At 35.9% G+C, this 27,001-nt stretch overlaps 1 long non-coding RNA gene across 1 annotated transcript in view; it reads right to left on the bottom strand.

Moving 5' to 3' along the window:
* Positions 1-27,001, bottom strand: part of LOC109436854 (uncharacterized) — a 92,182-nt gene that overhangs the window by 40,879 nt on the left and 24,302 nt on the right. Inside the window, exons 3-4 of the long non-coding RNA XR_012497409.1 lie at positions 8,611-8,744; positions 4,219-8,477 (exon numbers count right to left, since the gene is read on the bottom strand). This is a non-coding gene — a long non-coding RNA (uncharacterized LOC109436854). The remainder of the gene's footprint in view (positions 1-4,218; positions 8,478-8,610; positions 8,745-27,001) is intronic.

Genomic DNA, 27,001 nt, shown 5'->3' with positions numbered 1-27,001 from the left:
TTTTTCAATCTGATAGCTGAGATGTACAATAACTGAGCACCTTTAAGTTGCATTTTTATTATGAGCAAATTGGTCATATTTTCATATGAGTGAGAACCATTTGCATTTCGATGAACTGTTCTTTTTTCAGGCTCAATTTTCCATATGACTGGTCACCAGTTTCTTCTCTATCTGCTGAAGTTCTTTATATATTATGAATATTAATCTTTACTTTTTATGTATTTTCAAATATATCCTCCAGTTTATTGTTTTCAATTTTGCTTATGGTGCTTTTTGCCATGCATGATTTTTAAAAATTACTTTTATGTTTTGAAGTTTATCAATTCTTTCACATACTGCATCTGAATTTTGTCTTAGGAATGTTTTCCCTGCTTCTAGCTAATGGAGGAATTCAAGTGTGATTCTTGTACTTATATGGTTTCATGTTTTACATTTAAATCCCCGATCCACTGAGAGTTTATTCTGGTTATAATTTGAGGAATAGATCTAATTTTATCTTTCACTTTTTTTTAATTTTATCTTTCTCTATGTCATAATTCAGTTATTATATCACCACTTACTACAATGTCCATCTTTTCCTATTGTTTGAAGTGCCGGCTTTATCATATGGTTAATTTTTATGTGTAATTGAGTCTATTTCTGGATATTATATTCTGTTCTATTAATCTGTGTGTCTGCTAATGCACCTATACCACACTGGTTTCATTTATGAACACATTAATAACTAGTAGGGCTGTGTCCATGAATTGCTCTTCTTTTTTCATTAATTTCCTGATTATTCTTGCTTGCTTGTTCTTCCAAATGAGTATGTATGTTGTGAGTTAGATTTGTACTGTGGGCTTTAGTTTGCCCAACCCTGGTTTGTGGAATCTGACTCAGCATCGGCTGATTTTCTGCTCTCTTCTTGAACACATCCACAAATGTATCCTGTAAAGCCCCAGACAAAATTTTACATGCTCGACTCAGATTGGCCTTCTGAACTTTCCACTGAGTAGCTATTAGTGTTTATGCAGAGGTTTCTCATTGTCACTTTAATTTGCATTTGTCTGATAATTAATGCTGTCGAGCACCTCTTCTTTTGCTTATTTTCCATTCATATATCTTCTTTGATAAAGTGTCTGTTCAATTATTTTGCCATTAAGAAAACATCAGGTTGTCTTCTTATTGCAGAATTATTAAATTCTAAGTATTCTTTCTATATTCTGGTCTTCTATTTTTTGATTTTTTAAATTAGGTTTTCTAAACCTCAAATTATGAAATATAGTATGAGGTAAAAATCAGTATTTATTGCCTAGCACCACTTTTTGAATAATTTCTCATCTCCTCATTTATTTATGAAGACTGCTTTGTCATAGGTTTTATTAATCTATTCAATATCAGGAATTGAATCTCAGCTATTAATCAGTCTATTTTCATTCCAGTGTACCCTATTAATAATTTTTATTTCAGTATTATTTTGGATATTTTTGTTCATTTTTTAAAATGAACTTTAGTAAACTGGGGGAGGCCGGATGGCTCAGTTGGTTAGAGCACAAGCTCTCAATAACAAGGTTGCCAGTTCCCACATGGGATGCTGGGCTGCGCTCCCTGCAACTAAGATTGAAAACGGTGACTGGACTTGGAGCTGAGCTGCACTCTCCACAATCAGATTGAAGGACAATGACTTGGAGCTGATGGGCCCTGGAGAAATGCACTGTTCCCCAATAATCCCTCCCTACAAAAAAATTTTTTTTTAAATGAACTTAAAAAAAAATGAACTTTAGAAAACTTAGAAAGTTAAAAAAATCCTATTGCACTAAACCCTTAGATTACTTTGGATGACTATTCAGTGTTCAAATCTAATTTGGATTCTTTTGTGCCAGAATAAAATTTTGTTTTTCTTCATTTATATCATACAAATTTTTCTTATATTATTCCATTTTTGTTACATTATTTTCGCATATTGTCTTAACTTTTTCTGATATAAGAAAATTGAGGGATTTTTAAATATTTATTTTATATACAACTACCTTAATAAACCTTTTCAGTTTAATAATTTCTTGGTTCATTCTTTTGGATTTCCGAATAATATGCAAAAATATCATATGGAAATTATAATAATTTTGTTTTAATTTTTCATATGCATATTTATAATATTGTTTCAGGTTATCTTAAATTGGCGAGAAATTCAGAAAATGTTTAGCATATATTGAAACATTTAACATTTTTAGTTTGCTTCTGATTTACACAGCAGTGTCTATAATATTTCATGACTAAACATATTATTGGTTTTAAGTTAAATATCTTTCTGAGATATATATTCCCAATTTCTAAGATTTTTAAAATCAGAAATGGTTATTAAATTTAATGAAAACTTTTTGACATAGAGATAAAGTCATGTTGTTTAGGAAACTTCAGGGATGCAATCCTTTGAAAACAGTTTCAATTTATGCAATGGTGATTCTGCTATTCTGCTTCTCAGTCAATTTTAGCCTTTTATATTTTAGCAGAAAATGATCAATTCCTTCAATATTATGAAAAGTATAGCTGTAATGTTACACAACTTGATATTTTACCATTTTAGAGTTTCTAATATTATTTTTAAACTTCATTTTTACCTGTTTGTAAAAGGGTCTGATAAAATTTGCCAAGAAAAAAAAGATAGAGAGTTAATCCTCATTATTCATGGATTCTGAATTTGCAAATGTACATACTCACAAAAATTTATTTGTAACAATACTCATAGTGTCTTCACTGTCATTTGCAGCTGTGTGCAGAGCAACAAAAAATTTGAATTGCCTAAGAAGCACATCCCCAGCTACGGTTGAACAAAGAGATGCTGTGTTCTCGTTTTAGTTCTCATACTGTGAAAAAGTGTCTTTATTGTGGTCTATTTAGTGCCACTTTTCTTTTTTTTTTGCACTGTTTTTGGTGATTTCACTATTTAAATGGCCTCCATGCATAATGATGAACTGTCAAGTGTTACTAAGCACAAGAATCCTGTGGTGTGCCTTTTGGAGGAAATCCACGTGTTAGATAAGCTTCGTTGAGGCACAAGGTACAGTGCTGTTGTCTCTAGAGTTCAACAGTAACGAATCAAATATATATAAATGTATATATATATATATATATATATATATATATATATATATATTTGAAGAGACAACTATATATATGTATATAGTTTATATACATATATACATATATGTGTGTGTGTAGATAGATATAGTTTTTAAAGAGAAGCACATATAAAACAAGGCTATACATTGGTTGATGAAAATATTGTGACCAGAAACTCACAGGTACCTTATCATGTACGTGCAATGACTCAGTCTCAGATTTTTGGCTAATTCAATGTTTGTGGTGACTTTATGGAGCATAATTACCATGAATAATGAGAATCAATAATACAAATACAAATATATAAATTTTTGTAAGGGTTTTTGCATCTATAAAGGACACTGGTTCTATAATTTCATGTCTTGTCAGATTATTGAAGCAATATTGTGTTGGTCCCATAAAATGAATCAGGAAGCATTCACTTACTTTCTTTTCTATGAAAGATTTTGCGTAAGATTGTTGTTATATCTTTATAAAATGTTTGGTAGAATTCACCAGTAATCTGGGATTAGAACAGGATTCTAAATTAGAAGTCCAATTTTCTTAAGAGGCCCGTAAGTGTTCATATTTTGTATTTGTTTTGTCAGTTTTGGAAAATTGTGTCTTTTAAAGAATTTGTCCAATTCCTAAGGTGTTGAAATTATTGGCTTAAAAGCTGTTTATAGTATTCCATTTGTATCTTTATAATGGCTGTAGGTATTATAAGTGGGTGTATAATCTTTATAATGGCTGTCCTCATTTCCATTACTGATTTGTATTTCCTCTCTCTTTTAATTTTATAAATCTTTTCAAAGAATGGGCTTTAAAAATTTTCCCTATTGTTTTGATTTCTGCCCCTTCTTTTGCTTCCTTCTTCTTTATTTGTATTTAATTTGCTATTTTTTCCTAGCTTCTTGAAGTGAAAACTTACATCACTGATTTTAAACCTTTCTTTCCTTTTTAATATGTGCATTTAAAGCTATAAATTTCCCTTTAAGTAATGATTTAGCTACATCCCACAAATGTAGAAATGTTGTACCCACATTATTGTTTAGAATCAAAATATTTTCTAATTTCCAGGAGTTATTTAGAAGTACATACGTTATTAAATTTCCAAATATTTGGAGATTTTCTAGTTACCTTTTAAAATATGAATTTCCAGAAAATTCCATTGTCAGTATAATTCCATCCTTTGACGTTTGTTAAGATTTATTTATACCCCAGCATATGAACCATATTTTGGTGAGTATTCCCCATGCCTGCAAAAGAAAGTATAATCAATGAGTATTGAGTATATACTGTTCCATAACTGTCAATTACATCAAGCTAGTCCATCGTGTTCAAATTGATGTTTTTGTCTGCTTGTTCAAATCATTACTGAGAAATGAATTTTAAAATTTCCAATATTTTTGTTTATCTCTTCTTCCAGTTCTGTCATTTTTCCCTTCATGCATTTTGAAGCTATGTTGTGTTTTTTTTTTACTGTAATGCTTAGCCCCTCTAGTGATTTGCAGTATGAATTCTTTTTTTTAACTTTTTTTTTCAGTTACAGTTGATATTAAAGTCAGAGGTTTGAAACTTTTCAGATGAAATGATATATTAACATTACAAAGAATCCCTCTTTAAATCTGGTAATACTTTTTTGTGTTAAAATCTATTTCATCTAAAATTAATAAAGCCAGATTATCCTTCTTAAGATTAGTATTTGTATGATATATATTTTTTCCATTTTTTTCTTGTTCACCTTTTATTTAAGATGATATCTCTTATAAACAGAATATAGTTGGGTTTTGTTTTTTTTCATATAGAGTCTGACAATATCTGTCTTTTAATTAGAGTGTTGGCTCATTTACATTTAATGTAATTACTGATATAGGTAACTTAATTGAGTATGTTAGTATTCTACTTTGACTTTTTTATTGGCCTTTAATCTATATCGCTTTGTGTTCTTTCTGATAATTGCTCTACAGATTACAATGTGAATTGTTAGCCTATCACAATCACAGTCTGTATTGAATTAATATCATTCCACGTCATATAAAATATAAGAAACTACCACAGTAAAATTTCTTTTAACTTCCCTTACCCTTCGTGTTACTTTTGTCACACATATTTATTTACCTCCAACACAGTATAAATTCTACCGTATATTTTCATTATGTCTACTTTAAACAATCAATCTTTTAAGGATATTTTAATGGGCTTTTGTTAAGACATGTATTAATTACTTCTAGTGCTCTGCTTTCATCTGGGATCACTTCTCTCTAGCCTAAAGAACTTCCTTTTCTATTTCTTATGGTTTGTTTTTGATATCAACAAATTATCCCAGTTTTGTTTGTTTATCGGAAAATTTTTTATTTCTTCATTTTTAAGGGACATTTTTACTTGATGTAAAATTTCAATATATAGTGTTCATTTATAATATTGTTTATTTCTATATTCTTTTTAAAGAATTTTTAAACATTTCGATGTTATTTTGTTATCTATCTAAATATTTTTTATTCAGACCTCTATATTTATACTGTTTCTAATCTTACCTAATGGCTTTTCAATTTTTTTTTAATTTTGGGTTTTGAATAATTCAGCTCTCAATCAAAAGAATCTCTCAACCAAACAACACCTTTGAGTAATTATTTTTCATGCAGCTTTACATAAATGGCCTATTTTAAAGCTTTGACTGCCTTAAAAATCTGTCTGTTGCCCAAATATATGATCATGAATGGCAGCTGTACTGGGTAATTTCTCTTTATGTTGCTTTATTTTTTATGGCACGTAGTGTTTTAAAAATATAAAATCAGCCTGCTTCATGTTCTTTGAACAAAAACTGGACTTTATTTTCTATTTTGGTCATGGGTTTCTTTTCATTGCTGTTGAAATTTTAAACGTCTTCTATAAGTCCTAGTTATAGATGTATTACTACTCTAATATTACCTAGAAAACAGTGACCCCTTATAATTTATAGACTTAAATGGAAATTCTATATCTATTTTAGTGTATATTAATGCTTGCAATCTATATATCTTGATCTTATTTAGGAACACTTAAAATTTGTAGACTCTCCATTTATCAACTTTCACTATTGTTGTTTTCACTCTATCACTTTATATTTCCTTTTTCCACTTCAGTCTATGAAACTTTGAAACTTTTTCTTCATCTTTGTGATTACATTTTCTAGAGTGTCAATTCTGCTTCCTACAAATAATTTGGTTCTGTTCGTATATATTTAAATTCCTTGCATTCTTTTCTTCATAACAACTACCTTCCATTTTATATTGCCCTTTACCCCAGACCATCTTCTCTTTATTATTAGTTACACATGCTTCCTAAAAGTCATACTTTCAAACATTTCACTAGGGTTACTAACAGACATGGTAAATTGTGCATCCTCAAGCATATCCTCAGTGGCATTCGTGGCATTAGATAGCTTATTTCCAATCTAACCTTAAAACATGAGTGTACTTCTAACCCAATTTATGGTATGTAGCAAGCACTTATCACTTGAGCCTCTGCTGAAATATTATCCTTTGCTGTTAGATTCTCCATGTTAAGGAATAAAATACAAATCCCAGGGAGGCAAGGAAGCAATGCACATTTTCTTCTCTCCTGGTGGTGTGTCCTGGAAGCTGCAGAACAAAACTGATATAGAAAGAGATAATTGACTTGCTTGGGTTAAAGTGAGAGGTGGAATACTGGGACAATCGTAGAAGACTTTTGAATGCTTCAGAAAATATTTCCTGTGCAGTATGATGGTGACCTGCCTGATTAGTGCGCCCCTTTTTGTTCCTGAGCTACAGGAAGACAGAGAAAACGAGTCAAAACTGCTCATCAAAGGGTCCACATGTACAACGTAGAGAGAAATGTTTCTCAATTGAATCCAATCCATTTTTCAATTAGGAGAAACTCACCTCAAATGCTAACTTACACTACATTTTTATCACTCATTTCCAATGCTGTTAAAAATTTGTGTATATTCAAGGATTTTTTAAAAGGAAAATCTAGAAAAGACAGCATCCTACCACACTGCGTCCCTCAGAGTTTCCAGTGATCACTTGTAATAGAATTGGTATGTACTTGCACATCCTTTACTTCCTCCTACTGACAGTCAGTAAACACAAATTTCCCACCTGGTTTGCCTTTAAGTTTAGATATGTAATGCCAGGAGTTTGGGAAGATTCATGAGAACCATATGTGTGGAATTGACATCCTGATTCTCACTGATGGAGAACAACCTCTGGGAAATAATAAATGTCACAGCCCATGAAGAAATTAGGCCCTTTGCCCAGAACCCTCTGCCCATCTGCAGATTTGTCAGCAACAAGGAACAAAGAAGTACATGATTATAGATTTTTTTAAAGTTGAAAATCAAATGTCTTTTAAGAAACATTGAATTTGCCTTTTTTTAATGTTTCAAGGACCAACTCGAAGTCATCTGTCTTCTCTAAGAAATGTCCCCTTCTGAACTCACGTACTTAGTACCAAGGCCACAGTGTTTAGCTCTAACAAACAAAACTGACTAAAGTGCTTGGTGATAACATGTTATTATGCTGCATTTGGAATACAATGAGACATTTTATCCTATATTTTTTACAAAATTCTAAAATATAATTTTATTATTTTTTTCACTTAAAATGATTAAAATAAATTGATTTTGTTCTTCGGAAAACTCTGAAGTCACACCTATAACATGGGGATAATAATAGTATCTGCTTCAGAGTGTTATTTTGAGGACTAAATAAAACAAGTATGTAATTGCACTTAAAAATAAACAAAATAAATTAATAAAATCATTGACAAGAAATGCTCACTGTAATCATTATTATCACAAAATTAGTTTTGCATAATTAAGTGACTTTTTAAAAAGCAAAACAATGAACATACAGTTTTTTTGACTTACTCACTTTTTTTTAACATGGAGGCTCTGTTCTTTTATTTCTTTCTCTAGCCCACAAACTACCAAGCATGATTTTCAACCCAAAGCAAAACTGTTTTTTTTCCATTATAGACAACATATGACGATAAGTTCCTATCTGTCTCCCTAGACTATAAATTCTTAGAAAGAAGAGATTACACTTAGTCATTTCTCCATATGTCTAAGCCAAGGACCATACATACGGGCAACTCGCTGAGCCAGTTCCTGAGGGGACACTTTACCTGTACAGTCACATCACTGGAAGAAATTCTTCTATCCTTTGGGTGTATTTTCAGCTTCTACTTATGAGTCAGTGGAACTTTGCAACTTGTGGAACTGGTGTGTCCAGCATGCCCAGCTAGTTAAATACTCACCTAGTTTTAATTGAGCACTCTCTCTATGAGTCAGGCAATATAACAATTGCCAGGGAGACAATCACAAGATGTAGCCCCTATCTTCAGGGATCTTACAGTCTAGGAGAGGGAACAGACTGTAAAAAGAAAAATAAATCATAATTTAATGTGACAAGTGCTTCAGATACTAAGAATAAAATTGGGAACCTCCTAGCTGAATTGATGGAGTCACGGTTAGCCTGAAGAGTAAGTAGGAATAGGGTACTGCACCTGCAACCACCAACACACTGCAGAGGGGTTGACATCTGGACACTCGGTGACATACTGCCTGGGTTTGGATCCCAGCTCTGCCAGGTGTTAGCTGAGTGAGCTTTGGCAAATCATTTGTCTCCTTGGGGTTTTACCTATAAAATGAGAATTATAATAATTTCTAATTAATGGAGTTGTGGGGACTGTTGCCTTACAGCTGGCAAACCGTTTGTTCCCCCCGCACTCTTCCCAGGATTCCATGAGGGAGTGCCTCAGCAAACTGAGGCCCGATGGAGAGATATAGGAAAAGCTCCTTTGAGGGGAAGTCTCAGCAAACTGAGACCTGATGGAATTATATCGGTCCCTCCCCTTCAATGGATTCCTTGGAGTTGTACATGTGTGTGAAGGCAAATTTCAGGCTGGAACACAATGGGAATTTTCGGAAAAACAGCCAGCAGGCTACTAGCACACAGATCATGAGATTAACAATCTTTTACCTCTTTAGAAGTTTACCAATAAAAACTATGCGTTGGCCTGATTCGGGGTTCAGTCCCTGAGGCTGTTCCCCTTGGCTCTGCGGTTTGCATTCTATTCATGGCTACTGTCTTTTCTTAAACCTGCCCCGCTCTTCTCCCTCCCCACAACCCTCATCATGCTGGATGCCACAGGGGACCAACTCGGTTAAATAAAGCTTTTAGCAGGCCCTGGTACACAGCAAGACCTAGTCCATTGTTAACTTTTATTATCATCATTATTGGGTTTCTTTCCCTTGGTGTCCTTCCTTGAAGTTCCCAGTCAAGTAATAATCTTCTGTGTACGAACATACATCTCAGGTACATTCAGGGCAGCCCTATGCTGCAGGCATTCAGTGAAGGTTCTGGTCAGAGCTCATGAGAATTCACTTAAACCTTATCTGAAAAATGGGCCAGCTAATGAGCAGCCTAAGGTTGAAAAAGGAAGGAGCTTATTTCTTCAAAATGCCTCTGGATGATTAGAGGCAAACTATCCTGATGGGTAGAACGTGAGTGTTTTGGGGGGAGAGTGTTTGTTTCAGTTGACATTAAAGCTGAAGGTTTGTGTATGACTCTTTTATTACAAGAGATCCATGCAACCCCAGAAGTGTAAACAATCACCAATTTATAAAAATCACTATCAGTTGTAATCCCACTGCCCAGAAAAAAAGCACTGTGGCATTTTGGTGCAAATGCTTCCAGTCTTTCTTCTACACACACGTTCTGGTAAAGATATATCTACCATTCTGGTCATCTTACTACTAATTCCGTTTATATCTCGACTTAAACACCGCTGGGAGGGACAGTTTGTCATTTGATTAGCCAAAGTTCAGAATAGCCACATTTAACCAGTGAACCAAGTTATTATACCTTAAAGACCCACAGCTCTCCCCCTTAGCTCACTTTTTTCTGTGACTCTGATAAGAAAATCAAGGACTGCACAGGTTTTGTGTGTGTGTGTGAGAAAGAGAGAGAAAGAGACAAATATCTGCTCTGTATTCATAACTAAACAAGTAAGTTAAGCCAGGACAGGCTCTGCAGACCCAGCCATCTTTGATTCAGGAGGCCTTACTTAAAGATCTCTGGATTGAAGCATCTTCCCCTTGTTCTCCTCTTGATCAGAGAGCTCCCAGGGTGAACTAGGTGCTTATCCAGTTACCAGTAAACTACATCATCTGCTATTGTTCCTTGAGTATCACTTGCTTGGTTGGCAACAGTTAAAAAAGACACATGATCAGCATGGCTGAAACCTGGCATTCTGCATCTCTGACCATAATACTGTGAAACATTTACCAAAACCTCATCTCTTACCTCTAACAATTTACACAAATAAACCCATTTATTTGTGTAAGGTGACATGTACTATATATGTCACCTTATTAACTGTAACATAAATAGTTGAATGGTCAATAACTCAATCATGTTTTTATATTGATGTATATTTAAACTGTGTCTATTTCTTCATTTAAAAATTTTTACTTAATTATTTTAATGATTTTGTTGGGTGAATACAACTATAATTTACTGTGCCAATCCTCTATCATTGGTAATTTAAATTGTTTCCAATCTTTGGCTGTTAAAAATAATGTGTCAGTGAAAAACCCTGTATGTGTATCTTTGAGATTGTGTCCAATTATATCCAATTAATATATTCTTCCATTTACCATGACAAATATACATGGTATCTGGCCATCCTTTCTACAAAAGCTTGATTTTCCCTGGTCTGTATCCAGGCAGCTAGAAGAAGCTCAGAACCACTCCGCTGTAGACGAAACTGCATGCAAATGTCCTGAGCTGCTTGGAGCTCCAAATTGAATTAATTGGTCCCTCAGGTAACTAATCTTGAATTTCTAATGTGCCCTCTGGAATAGGAAGCCTCAGAGCTGAATTTAGTTATCAAAGTTAGGTCTGACAATATGACACACAATCAAAAAACAGAGGTAGAAACCTAATTGGGGCTAATTTAACATACCTGCTGAAGCTCCCACTATCCAAGCTGCTGGATTTGGGGCTGGTGTGAGGGATAATAATTACTGGACCTCAGAGCCCCACTGGGCCTAGCTGGAAGGACTTAGTGGCTATTTTAGAAAGCTTTTCAGGATGTGGCTAAAGCCACATACCAAAGGTATTCTCCTTTTCAAATCTTTAATATCTCCCTTATAAGTACAGATGACTCAAGAAATAATTTTATACAATTAAATCTCCTTTAATGGATACAATGGAACCACATCTTCCCAATTAAAAAACAAAACAAAAAACATTGCCATAGATATTGTGTTTGAGATAAAAAAAAACCTTAAATTTACAAGTAATAATACTCATTAACATCTGTCATGCAGGGATTCTGGTCCCACTCCCCGCACGAGAACGCAGGATATGGTGAGGCCAAAAAGGAACACCCACGGTGCCATGGATAAGGGGTTCATACCACTATTTCTCGCTGGCAGCTGGGTTGGAGACACAGGGAGCAGGAGCCACACGATCCACAATCCGCCATCCACTTTTCTGCCAACCAACCGACCAACCCCCTGGCGTAGCCACGGCAGTTATATTAGTGGCTAATGGCTAACCGGTAACAGGTGATGGCCACCCAGCTACAGCGGATGGCCATCTGATGACAACGGATGGCCATCTAATAACCGAGCCAGCAGTGAGGCTGTGAGCCTGGAAACTGCTCTCTGGGACTCCGTCTCCACAACATCATATTTCAAAATAATTATCTTTCAAAACTCATCATGTGGGAGAAAAAAATTCAAAGCCAAACAGGGCTGGGTGACCGCCACAAAGCAAAGTAAGGAATGCGTGCGTATAGTGAGCACTTGAGCAGAATTTCCAGGGATTGGAGCCACTGTTGTGTCCTCTACAACCCTCAGAATGACTCAGAGTTTTAAAAAGCCTTACGAGTTACACCTGTAGTTCCTCCCTATGCATTCTTACCTCTTCCCTCTTTTCATTCCTTTTCACTTAAGAAACCTCCTAGTCCTGCCCTGATAGGATCAATCACCCTGCCTCCCATAAAGGAAGGTAAGACCCAGACTATCCAGTCAAAGCACTCAGACCCCTGCAGAGAGTGATTAGCCCAGAGGCAGGTTTGTGACCAAGAACAGCCAATGCTGATCCTTTATTAAACGTTGATACGGAGCTGAGAGAGAACTTCTCTCCTTCAGAGATCATAGCCTATGGACCACGTAAAGCACACAGCTGATACAGGGCATCTTAGTTATTTCACGGAAAAAAACAAATCAAAAACAAAAAAACCTTTCAAGATACCCAGGTTCTCTCTCTTTTTAAATTAAGAGACTGGGGGGAAATTTTCTGTTTCTTTCAATTAAAATAATTCTCATCCAAAAACCCTAGGGTCATTTGATTTCTGCAACAAGTCATCTGCCTTTAAAGACAAATGTGGAATTGGAAAATACCATCATAATTCACTTATAAGTAGGAAGTAACATGGAAACTTGGTTCTGGTTTGATCTATGAGTTCCAGGATTACTTGTCTTGAGGAATATATTTGACCTCATATTCACATTTCTTTCTGGGGAAAGCACTGACCAAATTCAGAATAATCAATACATCCTTTATTATGCATTCATTCATTCATTCAAATTACTACCTGACAACTTTTACCATCATCTCCAAATTCACATCATATGTTTTTAAATAGAAATTCCAAGTGTTGCTTGTCCTAAAACGTTTTAAAAATAATTGTAATGAGGCGGAAATAGAGAGTTGTAGTTTAATGGGTTTAGAGTTTCCATTCTTTAAGATGAAAAGTTCTAAAGATCTGTTTCACAATGACGGGAATATACTCAATACTACTGGACTATATATACCCTTAAGAATTGTAAAGAAGGTACATTTTGTTATATGTTTTTTACCACAATAAAACATTATAATTGCACAAAACACTAAAATGTCTTTTAATACTTTGTAGTGCTACAGGCTTAATTCACCTGAGGAAGAAAGGTATATATATTGTTGGAAAAACTTTCTGAAAAGCACTTGGGAGCGAAGCTGAACCCCCAGGACCTTAGTGTTGGCACCAGCGCTTCCCAAAATAAGGAAAATTATTTTGTATAATAGAAGGCAAAGGAGTTGAAGCTCCTGGAAGAAATCCAGGACAGAAATGAAAAACAGTAAAATGGTTGAATACTGATTAGGGTATGATTTGACCCTTCCCTAGGACCACATGAAAGGCTAGCACTGGAAAATTCTTTAGGGAGGAATTCGCAAAGACATTTCATCACATGTTATTACACGTCTGGGCCAATGCTATAAGGTTGAAAAGGCCCCAACTGATGTCTGGATGAAAATGGCTTACAAGGCACTTTCCTTTCATAATCTGATTAGTCTCCAGTAACTTATAAAAATGGTATTAACACCAGTTCTATTTTACAGGCAGGGAAACTAAGGCCCAGAGAAGCTAGTCATGTTATCCAACGTCACACAGTCAATAGGGATGAGTACAGTCCCCTTCTTGAAGATCCACACTCTTCCCACACACGTTTCCACGTTGTCCTCCACCAATACTGTGCAAGTCCATAAACATACTCTCTTCAAAGCCCACACCTGCCTCCTAGTGGCAGCTCAAACCATGCTTGTACACCTAATCTCCAGTGTGCAAATTTTGGAGATAATACCTGTCTCAGGAATTATCTGAGACAGAACTCTTTTGAGTGCAAGGACCATGATTCCATTCATTTTTAAATCCCTAGTGCTAGTCTCTTTGTAGATATTTTTTATATGCTTGTTGAATATATGCCATTTCAGTTTTACACATTTATGCGACCTCCCATTCTGACCTTGTAGGACATGAAATCATTCATTTCTTGATGACATTCAATAAATCCCAATTTATTGGATTGAGTTTAAAATTGCTTCCCTAACTGTATTAGGGTTTTAGAACCTAGGGCCTTATTTCACACACTGCATCTTCCTTTAAAAGTATGGTCTATCCTCAGTCTCTTACAAGAGTGACACCAGGGAGAACCAATTGATGTGAAGTATAATCATCAGAGTAAGCCCACTGAAAAACTGAGGTGCTTCACTCACCTTCCTTATTTTTTCCTACAGTTTAAGCTTTAAAATCCTTGAACTGCATTATGTCATTTAAAAGAAAAAAATTTAAATATTCATTTTTTTTTCTTTTCATAGAATCATAGAAATGAAAGACTTTTAAAAGTTGGTCTCTTTTGAAAACTTTTGCATTGGTAATTCACTGCCTCCGAACAATTCAAAGTACTCAGCTTCTGACACATGCCTGGTTGCATTTCTTTCTCTTACTTGAGATAAGAGACAGGTAACTTTTGTTCTCCAGTATGGCAATGGTGAGAAATAGTCGGAAGAATCTAGACAAGGAAAAGGAGATGAGGTGACCATGTATCGCCTTGAGGCAGAAAGGCAGAGTGGAAAGAATCAGGTTCTTGAGTTTGTATTTATGATCTTGGACCAATAACTTCATTTCTCTCAGCCCCATTTACTTCACAATAAAAAAAATAAAGGGTAAGATGGTGTCTTGAAGCCATCTAAGGTTCTGAGAAGGTGCCTCAAGAGATGAAGAGGGTGAGCTAAGCCAGAGACTTACGGGAAAGATTTAATTTGACAAAAAAAAAAGGATTCCATGACTAAAAAACAATTTGAAAATCACTGATCTAGCATCCCTTTATAAGTTAATATTCCTTGCCTCTAATGTCACTAAAAACTACTAAATTTTCCCACTATTCTATTCCTAACCATAAGGAACATGCCTGCCACTGCAAGTTCATTATGCTTGTGTGGCTGTTCCCACCTAGGACATTTAATAGTATCCAATAGAATACGGTTTAAGCACTTTGCCAGATGCTTTCACATTCATGATCTCATTTAATTGACATGTATGCTGCCTTTATCAATTTGACACCACTGAGCCAGCTGATATAGGAAGTGCAAAAAGAATGTAAGGAGGTCATATGGTATAGGTAATTCTCCATCTATTTAAAGCAAAATAATGTAGTTAGTAGGAAGAGCTCAAGCTATGGTATAAGAGATGTGTGTTTGCCAATGCTGATGCTATCTCTGATTAATGTAAATTTGGGCAATTTCCTTAACCTGTCAACTTCAGGTTTTTCACCTGTGAGATAGAGGGAATGTCTACCTAATAGGGTGGTTCTTTAGGTTAATCGTAGTGAACATATATCAAGCGCTTAAAATGTGTTACCTGTACTCAAGTCTTTTACATGTAATAAATATCTAATTTAATCCTCAGGACAACCCAATGAGGTTATTATTAGCTCCACTTTACATGTAAAAGAATAACTGAAGCACAGAGAAGCTTGTCCAAGTCTGCACAGCTGGTGAGCAATGCAGCTGGTCTTGAAACTAGAATCCACAAACATAACCTCTGTACCATGAGATAACAAGCAGACAGCATCTAACCCCCGGCCTAGAGCTGAATATGTGCTCACTGATGACAAATTCCTTTCTCTCCGAAACAAATTCTCCTCTCTTTCTTGTGTGGGTGGAGATGTTGAGTAACAAATAACTGCACGATATCCTAGAAACCACGATAAGAGCTCAAGCAAACATACATACTATCCGTTCTATAACAAAATCAAAATGAAGAAAACAAAGTTGTCTATCAGCGGGATAAATTCATTAAAGAAGTGGATTTCTAGCGGGCCCTGCAGAAAGGGGTGGGTGTGGAAAGGCGGCAGATGCGCATTTCGCGTTTCCGAAAAGCAGAATCATAAGCAAAAGCGCTGAGCGTAGACAAACGCGTAAACTCGAGGAAGGGAAGAAAGTTGCAGATACACGTGATCGCTCTGATGTATCTTTAAACATATGCCGGGCAAATTTAACATACAGGTAACCCCATATCACACGGTTGTTAGGTTCCTTAAAATGCCGTATTATGCGAGTCCGTGTTATATGAAACAAAGATCTAGTACAAAAGAAGGGGTTAAGTTCCAAAAATGAAAAAAAAAAAATTATTATATTTTTATAATTAAAAGAAATATCTTTATTAAAGGAATTTTCACCAAAAGTATAACATATTAATATGTATTAATGTTTTCTTCGTCATCACTACTAAGCTTTTATTATGTTCCGTGTTTTTCAGCGATTTCCCTAATTTTAAATGAGGTATTTGCTCTTAAAAGCTCTTATTACGCTCGGTGTTGTTTGGGGATTTCTCTAATTCTTAGACCGTGTTAGAGTGAAACCGTGTTCTAGGATGCCGTGTTGTACGAGGGTTTCCCCAATTATCCAACCGTGTTAGGGCAAAACCGTGTTATAGAAGTGCTGTGTTAGATGGGGGTTGCCTGTATAAAAAAAGATCTGCATTTTCAAGAAAAAAATTAGTGATTATCATTAAGCTTACAAACGTACTGTGCATCTCAGAAGAATAAACTAAAGAGGTTGCCTTGAAATAATGAGCTCCCTTCTAGAATTTAAAAGTGTTTGATTTTCAGAAAACAAGTTAACTTACACGCTATTTTTAAATATAGGTTCATTCCTAAAGTAGTGAGATGCGTGCTTGTTTTAAGAGCAGAAACCCTTCCTTCAAACCAAATAATTTATAACATCTCAACACATAAAATAAACCAGAGAGCGAGAGAGCGAGAGAGCGAGAGAGCGAGAGAGAGAGAGAGAGAGAGAGAGAGGCTCCAGCTGTAGTTGCAAATATTAAAAAGCAAGATATTGCCTCCCGTGTAACCCTGTGGAGCCTAGATCAACAAGCAGGAGCCCTTCAAGAATGAATAACACTTCTCTAAGCTCAAGTGACTGTGCCAATTCTCTCTTTTCAAAAAATTATAATATCTGACCAGCCTCTCTGGCTAATGTTGGTTGTGTAATGTTACCACTGGCCAGGGTTTGAACTCAAACAGCAGTAACAGATGGCAGAAGGGTAACTGATGGGCTGCCAACCTGAAGCTAAGTAAAGTTAATGTAAGTCCATGCAGTATGTATTTTGTTGAGTAGTATTTTACTTGCCTTTTCTATTTCCATGTTTTTTATGTGTGACATGTTACTTTCCCACACCGTTTCTTACATGTTAACAAAATAAGTGACACCCAGAAAGAGCTGGGACAATGCCAGGTTTCTTCATGAATGTGGAACAAAGCCAACCACAGTTTTCTCTGTGTTTTTTCATTGATAAACGTGACTTTCTGTTCTCTTTTGATAAGCGTGCCCGACCTCAGTTCTCTTGTTGACTCTCTTTTTGTGTAGAACTATTCACCACATCAAAAGAACAGAAGATTAGCACTTCTGTAATATAAAACAAAATCGATCACTTGAGAAATTCAGGTCTACCAGTGGCTACATTATTAAAAACTGGTAACAGAAGAGAAGTAATTTCCTTTCCTAAAAGCAGGTCCCATTGGTCCCTATTGAATTGCTTCACTAACTAATAATTAGAACCATCTAGTCCTACTGAGATGCCTGTACAAAATAAAATTAAATGTGTCTTATCTACCTCCAAAAGAAGCCCATCCAGCCAGGAGTCCTTAATTTATTTGCACACTATTTTTAAGTATGGTAGAAATTGTTAAGGAAATCAGCCTCTCCCGCTTCTCCACAGAATATTTCTGTTTTGCTCTTCCATTACAAAAGGGCCATTACATTTTTACAAATAAGAGGTCATCTCAGGTACACAGACTATGATTGTAACCTCTATCCAGTGACATAAGGGGGGTGGGGGGACGATAAAGTAGAGGAAGAACGAAATACAGAATTGCTCTAACACTGAGGAAAGGAGTTTTGTTTCTAAATCCCCAAGGATGTGGGCTGTAACTGCCTGGGAGGCATGAGTAGAAAAATTCCTTTTCCTCTTGGCCTAATGAAGCAAGGCAACTTGAGATTTTTCAATAGGAACGCTAACAAGAAAGTGGAAAGCAAAGAAGATGCAAGAGGATACAGATAGATGGGTTTACCGAGCATACTTCTTAATCCAAATATAACATGTGTTTTCCGAGTCTTTATCAACCTGAGCATGAAAATGGCATCCTCATCCTGGGCTTGGGGCAGCACACCCATAAAGAAGCACTTAAATATGAATCTCAGCATCTCTCAGCAATCTTACAGGGTGAAATTGACACGGCTAGCCTCAGTTTCTAGTTACTCAGAGAATTGTTAGTGATTTTCCACGTAGCCTACCAATATGGTTAGGCCAGACCTGGAACTAGAACTCTTAACAGATTTTTGCTTTTCTGCTCATCAGCTGTCAATAGATTCTCTGGCTCTTAAGCTTTTTATGTGCCAGGAGATCCAAAGTCATCTGATGAGCTAGTGGCCTACAGAAAAGATTGAGGGGCCTTTTAGGAAAGTGTCTATAGAGGGCAAATGTTCTATTCAAGTACAACACATGTACTCTCTATGGTACAAACTTTCCCAGGGAAACAAACTGTGAGACAAAATGTGAAAGGATGCTTCTCACCTATTTGGATATGAAGGGTTTAAATGAAAACTGATCCATGGAAGCCTATGAGACACACAGTGGCAGAGGTGCCTGGAAATCATTGTGGCTTCTGCGTCTCCAATTCAAGGAGGACTCCGTTTTCAGCTCAGTCTCAGAGCTGAAGTCTCCTGAGGGATTTCATATCGCCCTTTCTGTGCCATTGTAATCTAGGACAAAGAGGAAGAACCAGCCTGTGAAAAGAGAGCTCAGAACACAGGTTGTTCTGCAGCTGCAGAACCCACCTGCAGATTGGAGCTGCAGGACCCACTCTCTCAGAGAAGCCATTTCCAAGGTTACAAGCTACATGGAGAACCAGCATTCTGCAGACTTCATTTAAGAAGAAAAGCAACACCTTGTGAGGATGCCATTAACTATGGCTTTTTAAGCTCTTTATTTCTCTTTTGTCATGCGCTACAATTTAATAAAGTGAGGGTGGACATGCAACCTCACTCAGCCACTCTAACAGAGCTCTTAGAAAGGCTCTGTCCACACCCTGCAGAGGGTGTCAAAGAGAGGCATTATCCCCTTTGAGGTAAGAGTGTTGGCAACAATAATCCAAACAAGGAAACTGCTAGAGAAAGTAAAATCAAGACAGGGGCTTAGGCAATCCACCATAAAATTGTCTTCCCAAAGCAAAATTTGGAGATTTCTGAGTTGCATTTCTTAAGGAAGAAAGGTTTTGTTTGTTTGTTTGTTTGTTTGTTTGTTTTTATCCTAGTTCCAAACTTGACACTTTTAGCAAGATTGAATAATTTGGGATGAAATAATCTCAAAATATTTGAGACTGTTTGACACAAAGCAGGCTCTATATTATCTGTACAGAGCTCGGTACATTAATCACAGAGAGTGCATGTCTCTGGTTCTGACACAAGAACTCACGGAAGAAGAGGGCCGGATGGGAGGTAGGATGACATCACAGAGGCACACAGGCAGGGAGCTGCTAGAGTAGGCCTGGGGTGAGGTCACAGTATGTGGGTGCGCAGTAGGGAAAAGAGCAGTGATGCCAACATCACACAGAGTCCTACAGCTGATCAAGCAGAGGGTTGGAAGCACAAAGCACGTCTTAGTCTGTGCAAGTCCTAGAAAGCTCCAGAGGTTGCAGGACAGGTCCATCTTAGAGGAAGCTGAGGGAAAAGGAAAGAAACTAATCTGTGATGTCATTTTACTACACCCTGTGCACTGTGCTAGGCAGTGTACACACTGGAGAAATTCATCACTGAGTCCTTCACTACCCCTTTGTTACCTTCCAAGTCCCCTTGCCCCCGAATAGTCTGGGTCCTCAAGTAATTTCCTCGTGAGTCCCACACGCCCTCCTCAGCAAAGTTACCTATGGACCTTTCCTGATCTCTTCCCCCTTCCCTCTTCCAATTCCCTTTCCCCAAGGTCTTGCTAGGGGACCACTAAATCTAATCAAGGCTTTGGCCTGCCAGAGATTTCAAAGCCTTTACTTTTGAGAGAATTTTTGGTCCAATGATAAATCAGGAGATAGAAAAATGTGACTGTTCAAATCAGTCCCAGTTGTCTCAGTTTAAAACCTTGAGGTATTGGGAGACCTTGAGTTTTGTTTTGTTTTGTTTTTAACATGATAGACAAGGTCATTAGGAATGTGAATGTCACTTAAACTAGATTCCCAACCCACCTCGGGAACCCTCTGCCATCCTCTGCCCTGTGACTTTTTTTTCATTCCCCATCATGCTCTTATCTCCACAGTGGTGATATTGTTTATGTTTGCCTTTGTGTTTGCAAAAACAAAACAAACACCATCAGGAAAATTCAGAGGAGCATGTTTGCTTTACAAAGTTTACTTTCTTGTAAACATGAGAGGACAAAAGAGTCAACCAAACATAAAGAAATCAGAATCTGTTCTTGTTCAGGTAGAAGTGTAGCTTAGGATTGTAATTACCGATGCAAGCAGGGGTACGCCCAGTCTCCTTATTACAGCATTCTAATGTACACCAAGCTTACTGAAACCATTACATAAAATGAGGAGTAAATTAGAATGTAGCTAGTTATCAACCCAGATGTTTCTCCAAGCAAAAGGTACAAGGTGCCTCCTGGGAAATGTAGAGGCAGAGGCGCGATACGTTGAAGTTTAGACTGACTTTTTCAGAATGAGAATGATTTCTAAAATACTCTAATATGATAATAATTAAGGTCCTGAAATCACTAGCTATAGAATTTTATATTCACACTGCACCAAGGATTCAGGCTCTAAAGAAGAGTTAGCCTAGAAAGTAAAGAAACAAGCTTACATTTGCTGCCCCAGGGCAAACTGAGAAAGTAAGGTGATAAAGCCATGACTGGGAGCTGTCCCAGATCCATCACATGTTCATCTTTCTGACTCACATAATCTCAGGTACTGACTCCTCTCCTCTGAGATTTCAGGAAAGGTGATGAAAAGAGGCCTAAGAATCAGGAAGCATGATCAGAAAGGGAAAAAAAAAAAAAAGATCTGTAAGTATGAGGAAATATGGCAAATGTTACTTATTTTTACTTGTCTCTAGAATGAGTGACCCAGTCTGGGAGAAGTAATTTTTCTTATCTGAAATTATCCAATATCCTGCTGCCAGTTTTATCTTCATCAAGAAAAGATCTGATCATCTCAGACATAGAGCAGAAACCTTCAAGGCTACACAATCTGCATCCTTCTCATTGCATTTAGAAAAATTCACCCTCCCCAAAAGCTGTCACATTTCCTATTCACTGGGGGGAAAAGGAGCGGGTAACAATGGACATGGGAAAGCGGAGACCTGAAATATGTTAGACTCTAAATATCTCAAGCATTGATTCAAGAATTCTCTCTGGATTTTAACCAAATGTCTCACCTACTAAATTTCACCTGGAATTCAGTTTCTAAGAAAAATAAAGTCCAGAACACTTTTCTTCTGGAAATGTATGGTCTGGTTCTTTGAGACCCAGTGCGCTTCCTTTAAAACCAATATTCCCCAAGGCCCCTGAACTCTCCAGACATAAAAATTCAGATAATCTATCTCTATATATCATTCAAAGGTAAATAAAAGAGAAGTCATTTATAATAAAACAACACTTTTTTAATATTTAAAAACCACATGGGCCATGGGACAAACAAACCCCAGTTGTGCTCACTCCCTCAGTGTGGGCGGCCTAGCATCCTGGCTCAGATCTCTGCAATGCCAAGAGCACTCCCGATCATATGAGGACAAAATCCTTCTATGAATTTCCTAAAGGCCCCTCCCAGCTCTGTGGAGAACCCTTGACCTAGTTGATCCATCAAACACTGCCTGTAAAAACAGCCGAGACTGAGAGGTTAACGCTGCCATTCCACTAGGAAAGGCACTCAACATCATCCAACAGCTGGGGCTTTTGCTCTAACTTCCACATTGATTTTGTCACTTAGTTAGCCCTGAATAAATGTTTTTAAAGTAGTGTTAATAGTGACTGAAAATCTCAGGATGAGAAGTAAAACTATCCAGTAAAAACTGGGGTTGTTAGGACACCAAACATCGGAGCGTTTCCAAATATAAACAGGCCTTTCATCAAATATCTAGATAATGGACATCCACATAACCTGAGTGTTATTTCGTCTAGACTTTTTTCAAGTTTTAGAGACCAGAATGAAAATGTATGCCTGGTGCTGGTCAGTACACATTTGATCCAGGAACAGAGATGCCTCCTACACATGGAAACGGATTGCTTTTGTAGAAGTTTGCATTTTCATTACGCTTTCTGAATACCTACCCCCACCACAGTCTTACCCTCTGTTGATACATGTTACATTTCCAAGATAGCTTTCATCCACGCATTCACTTACCCATTCATTCATTTCCTACAATTTACTGGATGGATACCTCTTACAAATCAGTCACTCTTCCAGTCACATAAAAATTTACGACATGGCCTTGGCCCTCAAGGTCAGACTCATATATAGGAGTCAGACATGAAAAATAATTACAACACATACAGTGCTTCAATGGTACACTGAAGAGTAACAAGAGGTAACTTAGGGAGTTAGGCTGCCACATCCAAACCAGGTTCTTCTATTTACTTACTTTGTAATCTTAGGCATTTTACTATGCCTCATTTTCCTCAGCTGGAAAATTAGAATAACAATACAACCAATAATTTTACCTACTTCACAGGATCATTGAAAACATTTATTTAATTAAAAAAATTTTTAAAGATATCTATGGAACGTATTTAGACTATACACATTAAGTGTCTATTATTCTTACTGTTATAATGAATTCAGACAGAAAATATTTTATTTTAATATTCTGAAGGGTAACAAAGGCATTTCTGGAGATTTTGCTCAATACCCTATATATTGAAAGAGTTTTCCAAAATAATTCTAACCTCCTCCCAATTCCTTTGCCAAGTGTTCTGGACAAGAACAATCTATTTACAGATATTGAAACAATCTGATTAGCCATTGATAAGAGAATAGCTAAATAAGTTAGAGATATTTTATTCTTGTTCACCACTGTGTCTCAGCATGGGAACTCAGTAATTATTTGTTAAATGAATGACTAGATCAATGAAATATTATGTAGCCCTTAAAAATATGTCCTTATTTATTGATATAAAAATCCATTTATTAAATGCAAAATAGTCACAAAACAGAAAAGTATGATCTCCATTTTCGTCTTTAAATAATTGATCTATTTAGATCAGAGGAACAGAATAGAGTGCCCAGAAATAAATCCATGCCTTTATGGTTATTTAATCTATGACAAAGAAGCAATAATTTATGTTAGGGTAAAAACAGTCTATTCAATAAACAGTGCTGAGAAAACTGGACAAATACGTGCAAAAAAAAAAAAAAGAAAAGAAAAGAAAGAAACTGGACCACTTTCTTACTCTATATACAAGAATAAACTCAAAATAGATTAAAGACTTAAATGACCCAAAACCACAAAACTCCTAGAAGAAAATACAGGAAGTAAACTCTCAGACATTATCTTAGCAATATTTTTACTGATATATCTCCTTGGACAAGGGAATCAAAAAAAATAAATAAATAAACAAGTGGGACTACATCAAACTAAAAAGTTTTTTCACAGCAAAAGAAACTATCCACAAAACGAAAAGACATCCTACTGAATGGGAGAAGATATTTGCCAATGATACATCTGATAATGCGCTAATATTTAAAATTTATAAAAAATTCATACAACTCAACATCAAAAAAACAAACAACCCAATTGAAAAATGGGCAGAGGACATTAAGAGACATTTCTCTAATGAGGACATACAGATGGCCAAAAGACATGAAAGATGCTAAAAGTCACTAATGCAAACAAAAATCATAATGAGCTACCACCTCACTCCTGTCAGAATGGCTGTCATCAGTAAATCAACAAAGTGTTGGCGAGAATGTGGAGAAAAGGCAACACTAGTGCACTGTTGGTGGGATTGCAAACTGGTATAGCCACTATGGAAAACAATATGGAGGTTCCTCAAAAAATTAAAAATAGAACTACTTTATGACCCAGTAATTCCACTCTTGGGTATCTATCCAAAGAAATCCAAAACACTAATTTGAAAAAATATATGTACCCCTATGTTTACTGTAGTGCAATTTACAATAGCCAAGACATGGAAGCAACCAAAATGCCCATGAATAGGCGATTGGATAAAGAAATTGTGGTACATTTATACAATGGACTATCACTCTGCCATAAAAAAGAAAAAAAATCTTACCACTTGCAACATCATGGATGGGCCTAGAGGATATTATACTAAGTGAAATAAGCCAGACTGAGAACGACAAATACCATCTGATCTCATTTATATGTGGAACCTAGAGAACAGAATAAATGAACAAATAAAACAGAAATAGACTCATAGATATAGAGAACAAACTGATGATTGCTAGATGGGAGGGGGTTGGGGGATAGGTGAGAAAGGTGAAGGGATTAGGAAGTACAAACTGGTAGTTACAAAATAGTCATGGGGATGTGAAATACAATATGGGCAATATAATCAATTATGTTGTAAAACTATGTGTGCTGTTAGATGGGTACCAGACTTATCGGGGGGATCACTTCATAAATTAGATAAATGCTTAACCACTGTGCTGTATTCATATACCTGAAACTAATATAAAATAATATTGAACGTAAACTATAATTAATATATTGAGAGGGTGCCAAAAAATGTATACACATTTTAAGAAAGGAAAAAATTGTATTAAAATTGTAATACTCAACATATACTGATAACAAAAGATGAAGACAAGTCACGTTTGACTTCTGCAATTACAAGAGGTGCTCAAAATTACCATCAGCATAATTTTAATGCAGTTTTTTCCTTTCTTAAAATGTTAATACATTTTTTTTGCACCCTCTGTATCTACAATATAGTCACGGGATGTAAAGTACAGCATAGGGAATATAGCCAATGGTACTGTAATAGCTATATACAGTGTCAGAAGGGTAGTAGACTCATTGGGGCTATCACTGTCAAGTGTGTAAATGTTTAATAATTATGTTGTTTTGTACACCTGAAACCAATAATAAAACATAATAAATAATGGATGTCCCTGAAATAAAAAATGGTGATCTCTTTATATGCACATATATGCATAAATTCTAAGAAAATACACACCAAAGTGGTAACAGTCTCTTAGTAATCAGATTATGATTGGCCTTTGTCTTCCCCTTTGTAATTTACTGAACTTCACTATATCTTTTTGCAATACACATGTATATTTTTATTATTTATTATTTTCAGGTCAGCATGTATTTCTTTTATAAATAGAAAAAAAGGAAATAAAACTCTTTTAATGGGACACTAATGAGAAGCTAAGTGGCCAAAGGTAAAGAGGAAAAAAAATAGTAATAAAGGGTAAAAATTATCCACAAACAGGTCACTGGCCTAGTCCAGAAGTGACTATTACACAAATAAACTTCTGAAAATTATACTAAGATTATGTATTGTTAACACTTCTTTTTCTAGTTAATTATCTCTCGCTACCTGCCTTATGTATCCACTTTGGTTACCATAAGAGCTGGTCTTACCACTATAATCATATTATTAAGAATTTATTATTGGTAGTCCATAGTAATTGACCATTTCCAATGGATTATCCATTCCATCTTGGTTTAAAAACAAAATGCTAAGCTTGAATGTTTTTTATCCCTTTAAGTTACTTCTCTATGTATTTCAGAGCTTCCCTATAGCATGGATCAATCAATATCTTTATCCTTATTTACAATAAAAGATTTATGACTTAACTGAGTCTGAGGGCTTTCTGAAAGTGTAATGTTTTAAATTCCCAATGGTTTGCTGCCTCTTTCCAGCAAATGAAAAATGAACTGCATAACCGAGCTTGTAGGTTGAGGACAAAGTGTAATTACTACAAAATGACAATTCAACTATGAAAAAAAACTGTAATAGGTGAATTTGCATCTGAAACACTCTTCTGAATTTTCGTGCAGTATATAAAAGAGTTCTGGATTAAACTCCTGGGATTATTGGCCTGTTGAATGCTGCAGTGAAAGAGTGAAATAGCACATTGAGGAAAATGCATTTTCTTTGTAAAAATCAGAATCTTAAGTGAAATTTCCAGTGCATCATGACACATGAGGACAGCTTGGTGGAACAATAAATGCTACTCTCCATTGCAGAAGCAATGTTTTGACAGTCCACGGCATATTTTGTAGGTCTACTGAGACCTCAGGATTGCATTAAAGGAAGGATTTAGTCTTGTTTCTATGGAAACCATAACTACTCTATAATCCTGTTAAAAAAAAAGAGTTTGCAACATGGTATCTTATTCATGATGAATAGTCTTTGCAATACATCATTGATAAATTTTTCAATCTGGATTTCAACATCTGCCTGAGAAAACTCTAAATCTATGATGACTTCACGAGAAGAAGATCAGCTGGCCACATCTGAATAAACTTTGCACTCAGGTTCATATGCTGGAAATCACAGTAGCCTCTACTTAAAGGAAAAGGGATTCTGTTCAGCACTCAGGAAAAACATTTTTACTTTAAATAACTGATGAGACACCAGTATTTTTCCCAACTAGATTTTATTTGCATTTCTTTGAATTTCTCGATTTTCTTCACCGCAAAGAGATTAATGCATTTATAATTAAGTTGCTTTAAGGATTAAGAAATGGAAAATATGTGTTGTCTATTCTACCTACTAGTTAGAAATATTTGTGCAAGTACACTAGACTATGTTTTTTACTGTTAGAGCACCAGTACCTATCATAATACCCAGCACTTAGGCGAAAAAGCAGTGATATTAATATGATAGCATTATCAGCCACCATTTTTATTGAGCAACAGCTATGTTCCAAATAGTGTGCTTAATGTTTTACATGAATTATCTCATTTAATTCTCACTGCAGCCCCATGAGTAGATACTTTGATTAGCCCCGAAGCACAGATAAGGAAATTGAGGTTTAGTAGGCCTAGGAAACTTGGCCAGCACCACACAACTATTAAAACAGCCAGAAGTGGAATTAAAA

This window comes from Rhinolophus sinicus, linkage group LG06 (genome assembly GCF_036562045.2).
Source record: "Rhinolophus sinicus isolate RSC01 linkage group LG06, ASM3656204v1, whole genome shotgun sequence".
Taxonomy (NCBI): Eukaryota; Metazoa; Chordata; class Mammalia; order Chiroptera; family Rhinolophidae; genus Rhinolophus; species Rhinolophus sinicus.
The sequence above is the reverse complement of the archived record's forward strand: the minus strand, read 5'-3'. Positions and strand labels throughout refer to the sequence as shown.